The sequence below is a fragment of the Chlorocebus sabaeus genome, chromosome 14 (genome assembly GCF_047675955.1).
Source record: "Chlorocebus sabaeus isolate Y175 chromosome 14, mChlSab1.0.hap1, whole genome shotgun sequence".
Taxonomy (NCBI): Eukaryota; Metazoa; Chordata; class Mammalia; order Primates; family Cercopithecidae; genus Chlorocebus; species Chlorocebus sabaeus.
Window position 1 is genome coordinate 48,868,205 of NC_132917.1, and position 18,954 is coordinate 48,887,158.

General features: G+C 37.2%; 1 protein-coding gene across 2 annotated transcripts in view; it reads right to left on the minus strand.

The window, feature by feature from the left end:
• FSHR (follicle stimulating hormone receptor) overlaps positions 1 to 18,954 on the minus strand; it is a 189,805-nt gene that overhangs the window by 99,840 nt on the left and 71,011 nt on the right. The window lies entirely within an intron of this gene.

The following is an 18,954-nucleotide window of genomic DNA, read 5'->3' on the forward strand; positions in this document are numbered from 1 at the left end:
ACCTTGCTTGTTCCCACTACCCTATGTTGCCTTCTGTAGCCCTGTGTGAAGCCTGTTCTCTTTCTCTACTCCAACCCCCATTACCTCTTCCTTTATTGTCATTCTCAGCTGTCCTTGACTCCTATTCCAAGATGAAAATGAAATCAATAGAAGAAAATGTCCTTATACTTTCACAGGGCTCACTGCCTGATCAACCTGCCTGCACCTGTGCTTTACACACATTGCCTTCTCTCCCGGTACTGTGAGTGAACTGTCAAGGGTCCTAAGAATAGCTTCTCCAATATACACTAGGTCTCTTTCCCTCTCTGTTAGTCTCAGCAACCACTATGACAATTTTCCACTTTCTTAGACACATTTCATTCACCTTTTTCCCCTTCTTTCCTGGATTCTGCTTACTAATATAAAAACATGCCATAATGTGTCTCATCTAAAAAAAAGTCTTCTCTTAATGTCAGCTGCCTTCAGCTTTTGCCATTTTCTTCTGCTCAAAATATTTGTCTCACACTTGCCTCAAAATTCCTTCCAATGGCTCCTCATTGCACTAGGGGAGAAATCAAAGTTGTTTACAAAGGACTTCAGTGCCCTACAAGAGCTTTCTGCTCTTTATTTCCATAGACCCTGCATTCTCAATTTTGACAACTACCCTTTGATCATCCTGGTCTTGTCACAGTATCCTCTAACAATTCCTTGAACATGCCAGGTTCTTTCTGGCTTAATGTTTCCACATTTGCAGTTCTTTCTGTTTGGAACATTTCTCTCCCAGATATCTCATGGGTTGTTATCTCAGAACCCCATGTGCTCAAATGTACCATTTTAGTGAAGCTTTCCCTAACCACCTATTTAAAATGATAATCTCCCAAACTTGGCCCAGACTCTCTTTCCCGCTGCTTAAATTTTTCTTCATAGCAATTCTGACATGTTATATCTTCTGTTTATTTGTGTATCCATTTATTTGTTTCTTCCTCATAACTAGAATTCAAGCTCCATGAGGGCAAAAATGTTTGCCTGATTTGTTATGATTGTATACTAAATGCTTAGAGCAGTGCTTAACATGATAGATGGTCAATAAATATTTGAATGATTGAATTGAATGGCTATTGAACCCTCTGAAAATTCTAGGTTTGAGGTTGAAGTTACAGTTGACCCTTTGAAAATCTTTATAATAAGAATATGATTCTTTCCCCAGCCTTCTTCCCTCTGGCTTTTTCTTGCTTTGTAACTGATTAATAGGGATTTGGTTTTCTTTTGTCTTTAACATATCCTTTTATAAGGCAGTGTGAGGAGGAATTATAATCAAATACCATGGACTTGCATAGTTTCATAAATATTGTTTTAACCTTCTATTATTTATTGGTGTTAGTGAAATTTCTGTTTCAGACAGAGCTGCTACTCAGGAAATCAGGTCTTTTCTTTAGCCTTGTTTGTGCTTGGCTGCTAGGTGTACCAACCCTATGGTGAGGAATCATGAGAGAGAACCTTGTGTGCTGTTTGCTGCCCTGGAGGAGTTTACATACTTGCTGTGAAGGCAATACCAGAAACCTTGAAATTACCAGAAAACAGTTGAAGGCTATAGGTGATATAATAGCAATAAATTCTTTACAAGGCTTAAGATGAGAAAGATCCCAAAGTACACAAATATATAACAGAAATACTGTCAAGAGTAGATGAATTTTGAACCCAAGCCTCAAAAATATTAGATCATACTAAAAGCATTGTCTTTATTAAGCCATTTAAATAAAAGGTGGTTTAATTTAAGATAACAAAAGATTATCTAATTCTAGAATATCCATGCAAAATGAATCGAAGTTAGCTCAACACCCTACCTTAATTGTACTCACTTAACCTTAGTTAATACGTACAAGTTCCTTTTGTTCCTATTTAACGCAAGACAGAAGAATGATGAAAATAAACCAATAAATGAAGATAATAAAGTTGCTTTAAACTACTCAACACTCTAAAAGTTTCAAGAAAATTGCAACATTAAAGTAAAATATTAATTAATGAGATGCATGGAGACTGTGGTCTTGAATAACAAACTCTTCTATTTAAGAACGTCAACTAGAAAGCATTTGATTCAGCCCCAGTAGTGTGCATGTTTTTCTAAAATTTTCAAGGACTATGTCTGTATTAAGTGGTTCAAGCTTATTAACATAATTAAATATTTTTGATGCTTAAAATCTTCATTGACCTCTATTTCCTGAAATGTTATAAACAAGATAATCTGAAGATATTTTCACGAAAAATTACCCAGAAGTCTTCTATAAAACATTACAAATATTATTTTAAATGCATAGTAGAGCTTGCAAGGATATGAGAAATCCCCAGGGGCTCAAAGTAAAGCAGCTGAATACCAGATGGAACCCTGAGCAGTGGTGAATGCAAACCAGAATTCTAAGAGGGTAAACTAAAACCAAGGTACCCTGGGGGAGTTTGTGAACTTGGAAGCTAAGGGATTTACATCTTGATACCAAACTGGCACATGAGATGAAATGTGTAGGATGGAATGTAAAGATACATTTTCGTCTCATACACGTTCTAGAAAGGTGTAGAAAATGGAGAACCAGCAATTTAAAGTACAATGAAATAACATCCAGAAATCTTTCATAACTTATAAAAGATATAAATCCTTAGATTCAGAGATCTCAACAAATCCCAGGGAGGAAAACACAAATCCACTGCCAGACACCTGTAAATTAAAACTGTAGAGCCATTAAAGAAGATATTTTAAATGCAAGTGGAGGGGAAAAGATAGACTATCTTCAAATAAAAAATAATTAGAAGACCTTGTAAAATATCTTCAGAATTATTAGATTAATGCCAATTTAAAATTCTGTAATGTAGAAAATTATTCAAATGTGAGGGTAAAATAAAATTACTTCAGAACAAATTTAATTAGCTATGAATAAACTTCTAGAAAAATAATTTCTTTGAAGGATAAGAAAATTTAATCCAGGAGGAAGGCACAAAACACAAGAAGGAATAGTGAATGAAGAAATTAGTGTTTCTTATTGAACAGGTGAGTGTCTTAGTTCATTTGTGTTGCTATAACATAATACTTGAAACTAAGTAATTTATAAAGAAAAGCTTTATTTCACTCATGGCTCTGCAGGCTGTGCAAGAAGCATGGCATCAGCAACTGCTTCTGGTGAAGGGAAGGGAGATGCCAGGCTCTTTTCAACAATCAGCTCTTGTGAAAACTAATAAGAGTGAGAATTCACTCATTACTGTAAGGATGGCACCAAGCTGCTTATGAGGGATCTGCCCCCGTGACATAGTCACCTCCCACTAGGTCACGTTTCCAACACTGGATATTAAATTTCAACATGAGATTTGCAGGAAACAATGATAAGTGGGTTGTCATAATGGCTAGAAGCCCCACCAAGTCAATAAAGAACACTAAAAACATATTGACCAAGAACTAGGTTACAAAGAAAATTAGTATTAAAAAATTACTTTCTTTGGTGATGATGCAATTAAATTACTTAGAAATTAGTAATAAATACAATTAACTCTCCTCTCCCAATACACATACACCCATGTGGAAAAACCAAAAGCAAAGCGAAGCAAACCAACCAACCAAACAAATAAACATCCTTTTAAGTCATACATGGGTCAAAGAAGAAATCACAATTATAATTAGGAATTATTTGGATTGACCTATAATGAAAATACAACATATCAAACTCATGGGATATAGGTAAATTCCTACCTATGACAGAAATTTATAGATTTAAATTATTGTACCAGAAAAGAAAACAAAAAATTAGATTAAAAATTAATGAGCTAAGCTTCCAATGCAACAAACTACTAAAAGAAAAATAGAATTGTGGAAACAGAAAATTATGCACCCAATAATTTTTATTTCATTTTTTACTAGAACTTAAACTTGGAAGTTGTTTAATAAGAAACATTGGTAAAATCGAAGACTGTTGATAGAGATGTTCGAGAAGGTAAACACTAAGTTAGACATTATAATTTCATATTAGATCAAGCTTAAGTTTAGCCTACACTACCTTGCTATTTTGCAATTATAAGGTTAAGTTTCTCCTTGAGTTTATTGCTAACATGGGTAAGGAGCTTTCTACTAGTAGCAAAAGGTTTACTAAAATGGTTTCATGGACTCTTATAATTTTAACACTGAAAATGATTGTTATAGAGAACTACACTTATTTGAATGTTTACTGAAGAAATCTGGATTTACCACTTAACATTGTAAACTCTGCTGATTATAGAAGGCTTATTTTAACCAGCAACCTTCTGACAATTCACTATGCCTTTGTTGATCTAGTTCTAATTAACAAATTCAGAAGGTATGTGTACATTTCCTTTAAATCAGAAACATAGGCAAAGGCATTATATTTGATACATTTTCATTTTAGAAATAAAGTAAATGAGAGTATAATAAAGTTTAGAATACTTTGCACCACAATTAATATCTTACTGTTGCTTTCACATTTCCCACTCAGAACTAGAACAAGACAAGAATGCCCACTCTTACTACTTTTATTCATAATTGTACTGGAAGTTCTAGTCAGAGCAAGTAGGCAAGAGAAAGAAATAAAGGTCATCCAAATTGGAAAAGAGGAAGGCAAATTGTCCCTGCTTGCAGATTACATGATCTTATATACAGAAAAATCTAAAGACTCTACCAACAACCTCTTAGAACTGATAAAGAATTAAATAAAGTTGTGGGATAAAAAAATTAATATGCAAAATCAGTAGCATTTCAATACATAAACAACATGCTAGCTGAAAGAGTAATCAAGAAGGCAATCTCATTTACAATAGCTACAAAAAATACCCAGGAATAAATTTAACCAAAGACATGAAAGACCTCCACAAGGGAAACTACAAGACACTAATTAAAGAAATTAAAGAAGATACAAATGTAAAGACATCCCATAGTCATGTATCAGAATAATTAACATTGTTAAAATGACTATACTACCTAAAGCAATCTATAGATTCAATGCAATCCCTATCAAAATGTCAATGACATTCTTGATAGAAATAAAAAAAAATCTTAAAATTTTATGGAACCACAAAAGATATTGAATAACCGAAGCATTCTAAGCAAAAAGAGCAAAACTATATGCATCACTTTCTCAGACTTCAAAATACACTACAAAGCTATAGTAACCAAAACAACAAGGTGTGGGCATAAAAATAGACACATAGACCAGAAGAACAGATTAGAGAACCCAGGAATTAATCCATGTATTGATATCCAACTAATTTTTGACAAAGGTGTCAAGAACACTCTGGGGAAAGGACAGTCTTTTCAATAAATGCTGCTGGGAAAATTGTATATCCCTATGCAGAAGAATGAAACTATACTCCTACCTCTCATTCTATACAGAAATGACCTCAAAATGAATCAGAGACCTAAATGTAAGACCTGAAATGATAAAACTACTAGAAGAAAATGTAGAAGTGCTTCAGAGCATTGGTCTGGGCAAAGGTTTTCTGAGTAAGACTTCAAAAGCACAGGAAACAAAAGGAAAAATAAACAAATGGGATTATATCAAACAAAAAAGTTTCTTCACAGTAAGGAAAACAATCAACAGAATGAAAAGATAACCTATAGAATGGGAGAAAATATTAGCCAACTACTCATTTGACAGAGTAACTCAAACATATCAACAGCAAAAAAAAACCCAACAAATCACCACCAACAGAAAAATTGCTTAAGAAAATAAGCAAATGATTTGAACAGACATTTCCCAAAAGAAAACATATAAATGACCAACAAATATATAAAAACATGTTCCCTAATCATCAGGAAAGTGCAAATTAAAACCACAATGAGATACTGTCTTACAATTAGGATGGCTATCCTCAAAAGGACAACAAAATAACAAATGTTGGTGAGGATGAAGAGAAAAGGGAACACTTAAATTCTGTTGTTGGGAAAGTAAACTAGTACAGACACTATAAAAAACAGTATGAAGGTTCATCAAAAAATGCAAATAGAGCTACCATATGATCCAGCAATCCTGCTACTTGGAATTTATCCCAAAAGAAAGGAAATTACTATATTCTAAGACATCGGCCAGGCGTGGTGGCTCACGCCTGTAATCCCAGCACTTTGGGAGGCCGAGGTGGGCGGATCATGAGGTCAGAAGATCAAGACCATCCTGGCTAACAAGGTGAAACCCCATCTCTACTAAAAATACACACACACACACAAATTAGCCGGGCATGGTGGCGGGCGCCTGTAGTCCCAGCTACTCGGGAGACTGAGGCAGGAGAATGGCGTGAACCCAGGAGGCGGAGCTTGCAGTGAGCCGATATTGCACCACTGCACTCCAGCCTGGGCAACTGAGCGAGACTCCGTCTCAAAAAAAAAAAGAGACATCTACACTTCCATGTTTATTGCAGCACTACTCCAATAGCCAAGGTGTGGAATCAAGCTAGTTGTCCAACAACAGATGAATGGATAAAGCAAATGTGGTATATATACATAATGGAATACTATTTAGTCACAGAATAAAATCCTTAGCCATAGAATAAAATCCTGTCATTTGCAGAAACATGGGTGGAATCGGAGGACATTATGTTAAATGAAACAAGCCAGGGACAGAAAGTTGAACATTATATATTCTCACTAATATATCGAAGCTAGAAAAAGTTGATCTCAGAAGTACAAAGTATAGCAGAGGATACTAGAGCCTGGGAAGGGTATGGGGAAGAGAAGGATGAGGAGAGATTTGTTAAAGGATACAAAATTATAGCTAGATAGGAAGAATAATTGCTAGTGTTCTATATCACTGTAGGATGACTATAGTTAACAATATATAATTTCAAATAAAAAAGAAGGATATTGACATTCCCAACACAAATAAATGAAAAATGTTTGAGATGATGGGTATGCTAATCACTCTGTTCTGATCACTTTACATTATATGCATTGAAGCATCACTATGTTCCCCATAAATATGTAAAATTATTATTTGTAGATTATAAAAAATAAAATAAAAATCACATTGTAAGACTTAAATTTGCAATTTAAAGAGGAAACCTAAAAGAGTAGAAAGAAAGAATAAAGATAAGAAAAAATGAATTAAAAATAACAATAAAGAGGATCAACAATACCAAAAGCTAGTTCTTTGGAAAGATTAAGACTAGAAAGAATATTTGTTCATAATCAGCAAAGAGTAAAAACTGAGAGAGAATAAAAGCCCCCAAACAATTAGAGGCCTGAAAGATGGCCCTTAACTATGGATATAACAGATTTAAATTAGAGAACTCTAAGAACAATTTTATAACATTACTTTTTTTTTTCTTTTGAGACAGTTTTGCTCTGTCACCCAGGCTGGAGTGTAGTGGCATAATAATGGCTTATTGCAGCCTTGACTTCCCGGGCTTAATTGATCCTACCTCTCAAGTAGCTGAGACTACAGCATGCACCACCACACCTGGCTGACTTTTGTTTTTGTTTGTTTGTTTTTTTTTGGTAGAGACAGGGTTTTGCCATGTTGCCCAGGCTGGTCTTCAACTCCTCAACTAGAGTGATCCACCTGTCTTGACTTCCCAAAGTGCTGGGATTACAGGCATGAGATATCACACCTAGACTAACAGTAGATTTGAAAAATCAGAAAACATGGATAATTTTTACAGAAATGTATGCTTACAAAAATTGATTCATGAAGATATAGAAAAGTGAATAAATCTGTAATTATTAACAAATTGGGTTGGTAATTTAACAGCTGTCCACTAAAAAATAAGGTCAGTACCATATGATGTTAGAAGTAAATTCTACCCCTTCAAAGGAACAAAAAAATCCCAATCTTATATAAACTATTCCACAGACTGGTGTACTAGTCCCTTTTCACACTGCTGATAAAGACATACCCAAGACTGGGCAATTTACAAAAGAAAGAGGTTTAATGGACTTACAGTTCCATGTGGCTGGGAAGGCCTCACAATCATGGCAGAAGGCAAGGAGGAGCAAGTCATGTCCTACCTGGATGGCAGTAGGCAAAGAAAGAGAGAGAAAGAGAGCTTGTGCAGGGGAATTCCTCTTTTTAAAATTATCAGATCTCATAAGACTTAGTCACTATCTTGAGAACAGCATGGGAAAAACCTGCCCCCATGATTCAATTACCTCCCACTGGGTGCTTCCCATAATACATGGGAATTCAAGAGAAGAGCTGGGTGGGGGACACAGAGCCAAACCATATCATTCTGTCCCTGGCCTCTCCCAAATCTCATGTCCTTACATTTCAAAACCAATTAAGCCTTCCCTACAGTCCACCAAAAGTCTTAACTCATTTCAACATTAACTCAAAAGTCCACAATCCAGACTCTCACCTGAGTCAAGGCCAGCCCCTTCTGCCTATGAGCCTATAGAATCAAAAGCAAGTTAGTTACTTCCTAGATACAATGGGGTACAGGTATTGGGTAAATACAGCCATTCCAAATGGGAGAAATTGGCCAAAACAAAGGGGATACAGGCCCTATGCAAGTCCGAAATCCAGTGGGGCACTCAAATCTTTAAAACTCCAAAATAATCTCCTTTGACTCCATGTCTCACATCCAGGTCACAGTAATGCAAGAGGTGGGTTCACATGATCTTGGGCAACTCTACCCCTGTGGCTTTGCAGGGTACAGCCTCCCTCCCAGCTGTCTTCATGGGCTGGTATTGAGTATCTGTGGCTTTCCCAGGCACATGGTACAAACTGTTGGTGGATCTACCATTCTGGGGTCTGGAGGATGGTGGCCCTCTTCTCACAGCTCCACTGGGCAGTGCTTCAGTAAGGATTCTGTGTCAGGGTCCCACCGCATATTTCCCTTCCATACTGCCCTAGCAGATGTTCTTCATGAGGGCCTCTCCCCTGCAGCAGACTTCTGCCTGGGCATCCAGGTGTTTCTATACATCTTCTGAAATCTAGGTGGAGGTTTCCAAACTTCAATTCTTGACTTCTGTGAACCTGCAGGTTCAACACCACGTGAAAGCTGCCAAGGCTTGGAGCTTGCACCCTCTGAAGCTATGGCCTGAGCTCTATCTTGGCCCCTTCAGCCACAGCTGGAGCAGCTGGAACACAGGGCACTAAGTCCCTAGGCTGCACACAGTATGGGGACCTTGGTCCTGGCCCATGAAACCACTTTTTCCTTCTAGGCCTCTGGGCCTGTGATGAGAGCAGCTGCTGTGAAGATCTCTAATATGCCCTGGAGACATTTTCCCCATTGTCTTGGGTATTAACATTCGGCTCCTTGTTGCTTATGCAGACTTATGCAGCCAGCTTGACTATCTCCTCAGAAATTGGGATTTTCTTTTTTATTGTGTTGTCAGGCTGCAAATTTTCTGAACTTTTATGCTCTGATTATTTTATAAAACTGAATGTCTTTAACAGCACCCAAGTCAACTCTTGAATGCTTTGCTGCTTAGAAATTTCTTCTGCCAGATACCCTGGATCATCTCTCAAGTTCAAAGTTCCACAAATCTCTAGGGCAGGGGCAAAACACCACCAGTCTTTTTGCTAAAACATAACAATAGTCACCTTTGCTCTGGTTCCCAACAAGTTCCTCATCTACATCTGAGACCACCTCAGCATAGACCTTATTGTTCATATCACTCTTAGCATTTTTGTCAAAGTCATTCAACAAGTCTCTAGGAAGTTCCAAACTTTCCCACATTTTCCTGTCTTCTGCCTGTTTCCAACCTCTGCCTATTACCCAGTTCCCAAGTCACTTCCACATTTTCAGGGGTGTTTTCAGCAATGCGCCACTTTACTGGTATCAATTTACTGTTTTAGTCCATTTTCATGCTGCTGATAAAGAGATTTCTGAGACTGGGCAATTTACAAAAGAAAGAGATTTAATGGACTTACAGTTCCATTTGGCTGAGGAGGCCTCACAGTCATGGTGGAAAGCAACGAGGAGCAAGTCATATCTTACACGGATGGCAGCATGCAAAGAGAGCTTGTGCAGGGGAACTTCTCTTTTTAAAACCATCTGATCTCGTGAGACTTATTCACTATCATGAGAATAGCACGGGAAAGACCTGCCCCCATGATTCAATTACGTCCCACCAGGTCCCTCCTATACTAGCCAAACAGTATCAGCTAGTAAAAGAGGGAATGCTTTCCAACCCTTTTTATGTGGTTAGTGTAACATTGGTAACAAAACTAGATAGGGACAATAAAAGAAAGGAAATAATATAGGGACAATATGCACTTAGTAGAGTTAAATAAATAATACATTATTATCAGCTTAAATGTGTCACAGAATTCAAGAGTTGCTAAATATTAGACAGCTCTTTCAAAGAAAATTTTCATATAAATAAAAGAGAAAAAGCCACATGATTTTCTTAATAGAAATAGAAAATGTATTTGATAATAATGGAAATCCATCATGATAAAAGTTCTTGAAAAAGAAAATTCTTACTCTGATAAGGGGTAATTCTATTAAACACTAAAATAAGTATCATACTGAATGGAGACATTTTAGACACATTCCACTTAAAATTGGAATGGGACAATGATGCTGTTCCCTCCTCTATTTGATACTATGCTGGATACCCTAGCCTACACAATAAGAATAGAGAAAGAAAAAGTTACGTCCTAATTACTACACAATAAGAATAGAAAGCGAAAAAGATACGTCAGAATTACTGATGAAAAACTATCATTACCCACAGAAAAAATCATTGTTTACACACAAAAGCCTATTCTGTAACCAATCTAAGACATTACTATGACAGCTAATAAGAAAGTCTAGTCAGACAGCTGGGTATATGATTAGTGAACAAAAATAATCCCCCCATATTATTTTAAACTATATCAATTACAGTGACCACAAAAGTTATACTATATAAAGAAATTCATCTAAGAAAAAAACAGGCTCCAGGATTTAGGAGAAGTAATCAAATACTTAATGGAAAAAAGTTAAAACCCCCAAACAAACAGAAATCAGCACATTTATAAATGGGAAGTTTCAATATTGTGAAGATTATCAGTTTTAATGCACATCAATATATAAATTAAATGCAAAACCCATCTAAAGCACAGTTTTTTGTTTGTTTTTGTATGGCTATGTGGAAATTGACTGGCTGATTAATAGTCATATGGAAGAGCAAGTTTTAAAGAATAGCCAAAGCAATTTTAAAGAAGTAGAACAAGATTGAGGGGATTGGCCTACCAGGAAATATGATTTTTCTAAAGTTAGAGTGATTAAAATATTGTGATGTTGACAGGGATTTAAATAAATAGACCAATGGAGGAAAATAAAGAACATGGAAATAAACCACAAACAAAAGAATATGATAAATGATAGTGAATCATCAAAAATCAGTGGTGGAAGATATGGACTAATCAATAAAGGATGCTAAGACTATTGATTTTCCTTGTGGAGTAACCTAAGACCTTCACTTATTACCATAATCAATCTTAATTCCAATTTTACTAAAGATATAAATGGGAAAAAGTAAGACTTTAAAACTTTTAAATAAAACATCTGCTCAGAAGACTTTTTTTTTAAAAAAAAGATGCAAAAATTGTGCACTAAAATTGAAAAGTTAATAAATTTAAGTACATTTAACTTAAAATTTCTGTAAAACAAAGATACACTAACTGAACTGTAGTTTATGTATAAGCTTTAGACTGGAGAAATATATTTGCAATAAATGCAAATAAAGTATATAAAGAAATTTGCTAAATAATAAGAGAAATACAAACAACCCAGTAGAAAAATTGGCAAAAGATATGAATAGGCAATTTATAGAAGACAAAATGCAAAAGATCAATAAATGTGTAAAAAAAAGTTCATCTTCAATCATAATCAAGAAGTGTAAGTAATACTTTGACACCATTATTCACCATTATATTGGCGAACATTGAAAGGAAAATCTCACAGTATCCATGCTGGTGAGGCATTGGAACAGTAGGATATTTTCTACAGTCTTGATGGAAGGGTCATTTGCTACAACTGCTTTCAAGAGTGATTTGTGAATATGTATTAAAGTAGAAGATACAAAATGTCCTTGGACCCAGTTATTCCATGTCCTTCTCTCTGCCACATGTGCACCTGGGGACAGACAAAACATTAATTACGGAAGCATCATTACTATACCAAAAAATTGGAAACACCTTAAGTACCCTGAAATATGAACATGAATACACATTAATACACTGTGGTATATTGACACAATGCCAAATTTTAAAATGAAAAAAGGAGTAAGCTGAGCTGCATGCAATCAGCTGGAAAAATTTCCAAAGTATAATGTTGAGAGCAAAACCCAAAAAGTTGATGAGATGTCTGTACAACATGAACAGAATGAGATAATTTTTATAAACATGCAAAATAATATAGTATGTTATTTTATATTAATCATGTCTTTTTCTTTTGTATTTTTGATGCTTTGACATCTTCTGGCTTTGCTGACCCTGAAGAAACTGCCCCTCCCAGTGGTGGTGGTGAATTCACAGCAACAGCAAACAACTGGTCTGTGAATGCACCTTTCATATGCAAACCAACTAATCCAAAGTCTATACTTCCAGCCACCTCCTTTACAGGGTTCTTAACTCTCTGGGCTATTATTCCTCTACCCTAATTACCTAGGTCCCGGTATCTGACAACTAGGGACATCCCCTACACTTCAGAGTTTGCCAAAGTTATTCAAACTAGCGGATCTTAACCTGTTTACCTGGTCTCTGGCTGCTTGTTCCTATGGAAAGACAGTAAGAGTTTCCCCCTTACTTTCTCTGTCTTCTGATTGACCCTGCCGCTTCTTTGTGTTCCTCCCCCTGCCCCAGGGTGTGATTCCTTTCTCTTGAGATCTGTGAGTATAACAAGTTATCTTTTCAATGGTAGTTGTCTCTTGATTTGTTGACCTCACCATTATACAGGCATAGTAACAAAAACTATATTTTAAAATATGCTTAAAGATGCATATATATCTATTAAAAAATTCTGGAGATGATCAACACCAAAATCAGTATAGTCACTTCTGTGACAAGAGAAGAGGTACATAGTTGTATCTAAGGTATCTTATATTAAAAAGAAAAACTAAGCAATTATGACCAAGTGTTAAGATTTGGCAAAGCTAAGTGGTGTCTGATGGGCATTTATTATAATATTCTCTATACTTCATGCTTGAAATATTTCATAATTAATTTTCAAGATTGAAATTCTCACCAGGGCATATCCCAAGCATCATTTATTAATTCATTTGTTTTAAAACAGCTATTTAAAAGTATCATCACACCCTTCTTGTCAGATAGTACCTTTACCCCCCTCTGTAAGGGGTATAAAGTGCCTGAATGATTTCTGTAAAGATTAAATAATTCACCAAGATGACACTAAAAAAAATTTTGTCACTATACTGCAGGTTACTTAATGTTTCTTACATGATAAATGGGGTGGGTAGAATTTACATTTTCTTCCCTGAAATTGGGAAGCTTTATGATTCCCTTAAACTCTGTCTCTGTTAGAAATATTTCATACTTTGGGCAGTCCATTCACCCTTGGCCAAATTTAATTTCCCTTTCTGGCTTAAAGGAGAATGGTTTAAAAGATTCCATAAAAAAGCTTTCTGGCAGTCTGGAAGACAGCCAATATTCTTTTTGAGAAAGCTGCCTTTTTATGATGGCCCAAGTGTAAATGACACTGGACTCTGTGTTCTTTGAATTTCACACAAGTTTAAAAGTTAAAGTGAGAACAGCTTTGCAAAGGATATGCAGAAAAACAATTGATTATCTTCCTGGCCTCAAAATGCTAAGAGTATTGTGCTTCACACTCTTTTAGGTCAAACTCTTATTAACTTTCTGGTCAAACTCTTATTAACTGGCCAAACTCTTATTAACTCATATTAACTTTCTGGGAATATACTTAGGAATATACTTTCTGGGAATACACTTAGAAAAATGACCCAAAGAGGTAGATTGAACTAAATTAGGAAATAATCCAGATAAAAATAGAATCTAAATAACTAGAAGTGGCTATTTATTATGACCCAGAAGATGATTACCCCACTTCTAAAATCATGTGGACATCTAATTGGTTGCATTTCTCATGTTGTTATACATGGGTTTTGAAGCCAAGTGGGGCAGGGAAAAGCAGTTAACAGATAGGAAGAGGGACTTCCATACATAATTTGACTTAAATTAAACATCAGCATTAGCTGTCATCCACCTTCAGGGTATGCAAGTAAATGCAAAAGATTCACCAGGGATCCTTCTGTGGTTCAGACATTTGTCCCCTCCAAACCTCATTTCGAAATTTGATCCCCAAAGATGGAAGTGGGGCTCAATGGGAAGTGTTCGGGTCACAGGGGTGGATTCCTCATGAATAGAGTAATGCTTTCATTTGGAGAGGGTGAATGAGTTCTTGGTCTCTTCCCCCAAGTTGGTAGCTATAAAGAGACTGGCACCTGCCCCTGCTGCCTTGCTTCTTCTCTTGCCGTGGGATCTCTGCACGTGCTAGCTCAGCTTCACCTTTTGCCATGAGTATAAGCAGTCTGAGGCCCTCAGCAGAGACAGATGCCCTGAGCTTTCCAACCATCAGAATCATGAACCAAATAAACCCTTCTATCTTTATTTATTCCCCAGCCTCAGGTACTCCTTTATAGCAACACAAAATGGACTAAGACAGGTGGCAGAGTCTCCCAGTGATGATTCTTGAAAGAGAAGTGTCATTGTTCTCTGCATCCCTCTTCCATGGTATAGAAGGGGTGGTTGCCATTCACCTTAAGCCAAATGTGGGAAGTATTAGGAGAACTAATTACAGAGGGTGACATGCATTTCCTGCGATTTGGGGTGCTGTACTAGAACATGACTCAGGTCTGAACTCTAAAGAAAAGTGGCCAGTTGCTTTGAGAGAGAGAGAATCAGGTCCACAGGAAATTGGGAGAAGATGTGAATTTTCCCATGAATCGGACCTGGACTCAGTAGAAGGGATCTGGACTGCTCATCCTAAGAAAAGTGAATTTGTCTGTAGGTGAATTGATACCAAATTAGTGGTTGTGTGGAGTGAACTGCTGGAAACCAGTGGGAGGAGGTATTACTCTTCTCAGGAATTGCAGATGGAGGGAGGTCTTCAGTGTGAGGAATCCAGAAAAACTCACAGGAGCTCCCTCGAGAATACAAATTAGCTTTTGGGTATCTGCTGCATTCAGAGAGCTCCAAAGCCAGATGACCACTGTTCCATTAGTGTTAAATCCATCTCCTTTTCCCCTCTAATTTTTCTCCCTCTTGGGTCCAACCTAGGTGGGGCCAGAAGAAACAGCAACTGGAGGAGGATGTAGGATAGGGAAGAAAGAAGAAACTCCTTCTTCCTCACCATTTATGGGCCTCCAAACTTGAAACAGGTCCATGTAGTGGAATACAGAAGTTCAAAATAGGGTGAAAGAATAGGGCTTTAATATTAGATGGCACTGGCTTTTACTGCATTTATGAAACTGGAACAGCTACGGTGCTTGCTCAAAGGTTCTTCTGAGAAGAAATGAGTCAACACAGTGGATTTGCCTCCATCTTGGTTGATATATTATGATTTCTGAGTTTTTAAAAAGCCTTCTCCAAGCCATTCTTTGTAATGTTTTATCTGTGGGAGAAAAAGTATTATAGACTTAAATGGGAGAGGGGATAGAAAGACATGAAAAACATTCTTACTTCTATTTTCCTCTCTCTTATTTAGCTATTACATAGGCTGTTGAGCAATTCAGAAGAGAGAGGGAAATTAGACTTTACCTCTAGGCAGGATTTCAGTTATCCAAGAAACATTTGCAAGTCAGGGCCCCCAGTCACAGGGATTTTCAACATAATACCCAAATGGCTGGCCAAAGGAGGGGAGATCCAATTGTCTAGATATTCAGTCTCTATCAGATCATTTATTCAGCTAAACATTCAGACAATCTATCTCGTGTAGATGCATCCACAGGTCACTATGTCACTTAACTTATTATAGGATGTTTTGTTTTGGAGAGAAAGTTTATGTTTACAAGAGAAACACATGAGGCAGGCACCACTCCAAGCCCAGCTCTAATCACACTCCATTGTCCCCTGAGTCTCCCTCCGTGATTTCCCCTCAGAAACCTTTCCAGAGTGTGATTCTTCACTTTTATTGTCTCCCAGTGAACAAATGCTTTGTAATAGCTGTTTTGAATCTGCTTTCCTTTTATTTCCATTTATGTCCTCTTATCTCAACATCTGTGGTAGGCTGATGAAAGGGATGTAGGCAGTACTGCTTGCTGTATATCACTCCTGACTTTATCTCCTCCTTCATACAACCTTTGCATAGTGGTTGTGGAGACTCTTCTTCCTGACTCCCTGCTCCCTTGTTTGCATTGGCTGGTTATGGAATTGTTCTTTTTATCACATTTTATCATCTGATCACTTTCATCTTCTTTCCTGAATCTGAAACCTGATTTATAAGCCATTTATTTTTAAATGGCTTTTGGATGAAGAAGCCACATGGTGAAGAGAAAAGATCAGTAGGGTTGAAAATTGGAAGTCTGAGCTCCATTCTGGCTCTGCTACAAGGTACATACGTGACTTGGAAAAGTCAAGTCCCATTTGTAAACTGTGGAGGTTGGACCAGATGCTCTCTAAGGACTCTAAGATCAATTTTACAATGTGGTTATATAGTGGAATCCTCTTCAAGTGCTCTCTCATTTCAGCCTTACTCTGTTTAAAGTAATAGAGATAATTTTGTGTCAAGTGCTCAACACAGAATGAAGCCCATCTTAGGGGTGACTGAATAGTAGCCAGTCCTTTTACTCTTGTCAAGGTCAACATCTCCTGAGCCTGCACCTTCCCTCCCATTTATGTTACCACCCAGGACTGAACTTCACGCCCTCATGTCTGCAGCCATGGCTGTGCCTAGTAACAGGTCTTCCTCCTCTGGTTTATAGTGTCCAATCTGTCTCACACACCATGATTGGTGTGCTCCTCCTAAGCACTTCTTGCCATAACACTCTTCTACTCAGCAGCAAGACAAAGCAAAAGCCAGCAAAAATGAAAAACATTCAAAGCCCCTTCAGTTGCTCATGACTGCCTCTAAAACTCTTAACTCATTTGTCATTTACTTTAAACACCTCACAATCTGTCTCCACTTTCTTTTCAACCAAAGGTTCTACTACTTCCTGCATATAAACTCAACTCTAGCCAGGTTCTCACCATTTATTGGCTTGTGTTTCTTTTGTACTAAAATCCCATGGGTCTAGATTCTCTGTCCCTAAGTATATGGGATGGTTCCATAGAACAGGAATTTGTCTGGATTCCCAAGGGCCTAGTCAGTGCTTTGCATATTTCAGGTATTAATAAATATTAGAGAACGGGGGTGATATTAATTAATATTAATAAATATTAGAAAATAGTTCCATAGAACAGGAATTTGTCTGGATTCCCAAGGGCCTAGTCAGTGCTTTGCATATTCCCGGTATTAATAAATATTAGAAAATGGGGAGTGATGTTTATACTGGCAATTGCCCTAAGCTTAAGGCATTTTAGCATCTCATTCTTTAAACCATAGAAAGTTTTAGGCCCTTTAAAATTATCCTAACTGTACAAATCAGTTTTGTTTGAAACAGCACCTAGAGCATATATGAATAATGAAAAAGAAATCTAACTTTCTAAGAATTTAATACAGACTTGGTGAAAAATATAGAAAGGTATTCTTAGGATATGGGAGAGCAGTTGTCATCAAGTAAAAACTACAAATGATTGGCCCATGAATGTAATCCAGCCCAAGATATTCTTTTATTTCAGCCCATACTAAATTATAGAGGAATTTGAATAGGTGCCAGCACTTTACATTGTGAGAGTTCATCTAAAATTGCAGATGTATGGCTTCTCTTTAAGACAGAAGATCTAGCAACACTGAGCTGCATTCTCACATAATCGCAATTGGCTATAGTTGATGATGGGTGACACCTTATACATGGCATAAGTTGTCAGTTAGAGTCCTTGCTGATCTGTTCTTCTGTCTTGTAACTTAAGACTTTGAGTCTGAGATTTCTGGTACCTGAAAAGCTACAGTCCAAAAGGGCTTCAGAACTCAGTGATTCTCAACTCTGGCTTCATTTTATAACCACCCGGGGAAAATTTTTCATACTATAAATGCCTGAGCCTCTCTCCTGGAGGTGGGTGTGCTATCAGGCATCCTTATTTTATTTCTTATTTAAAAAAAATTTTTTTTTTGAGACCAAGTCTTGCTGTGTCACCCAGGCTGGAGTGCAGTGGTACAATCTCAGCTCACTGCAAACTCCACATCCCAGGTTCAAGCAATTCTCCCACCTCAGCTTCCCAGGTAGCTGGGATTACAGGTGCCTGCCACCATGTCCAGCTAATTTTTGTATTTTTAGTAGAGACGGGGTGTCACCATGTTGGCCGTGGTTGGTCAGGCTGGTCTCGAACTCCTGATCTCACGTGATCTGCCTGCCTTGGCCTCCCAAAGTGCTGGGATTATAGGTGTGAGGCACCACACCTGGCCCAGGCATCCTTATTTTAAAAGATCCCCAGGTGATTTTCATGCGTGGTCAAGACTGAGAACACCTGCTTTAGTAGGATGGCATAAAGAGCCAGCAGCAAGTTGCTCTGATCTGTAGTTTAGGGACCCTGTGGGCATGATGGAAAAGGTTTTTTTTTTCCCCCCCAAATGAACTCCTATCCCAAATCTCTCTCCTTTCAGTCATAGATCAAGGCATTGGAATAAGAACACAAATAAATAGGATATATACACATTCTATTGGAGGTCCTCTTCTTTGTTCAATGGAGGTTAGGCTTTTTGGTAACTGGGGCCATGTCAGGGTGGAAAGGACTCTTCTACCTCAGGTGTATATAGTACATAAATGAGGGTAGTGTTTATAACAATAAACAGGAAGAGCCCTGGATGGAATTGAGATAAGAAAGCCAGAGAGGGGAGTCCAACATGAAGAACCAGAATTTGATATTGAAAGAGTCAGAGAGCATTCACTTGTTCTTTTGACAAATATTCACTGTGTTCCTATTCATATGT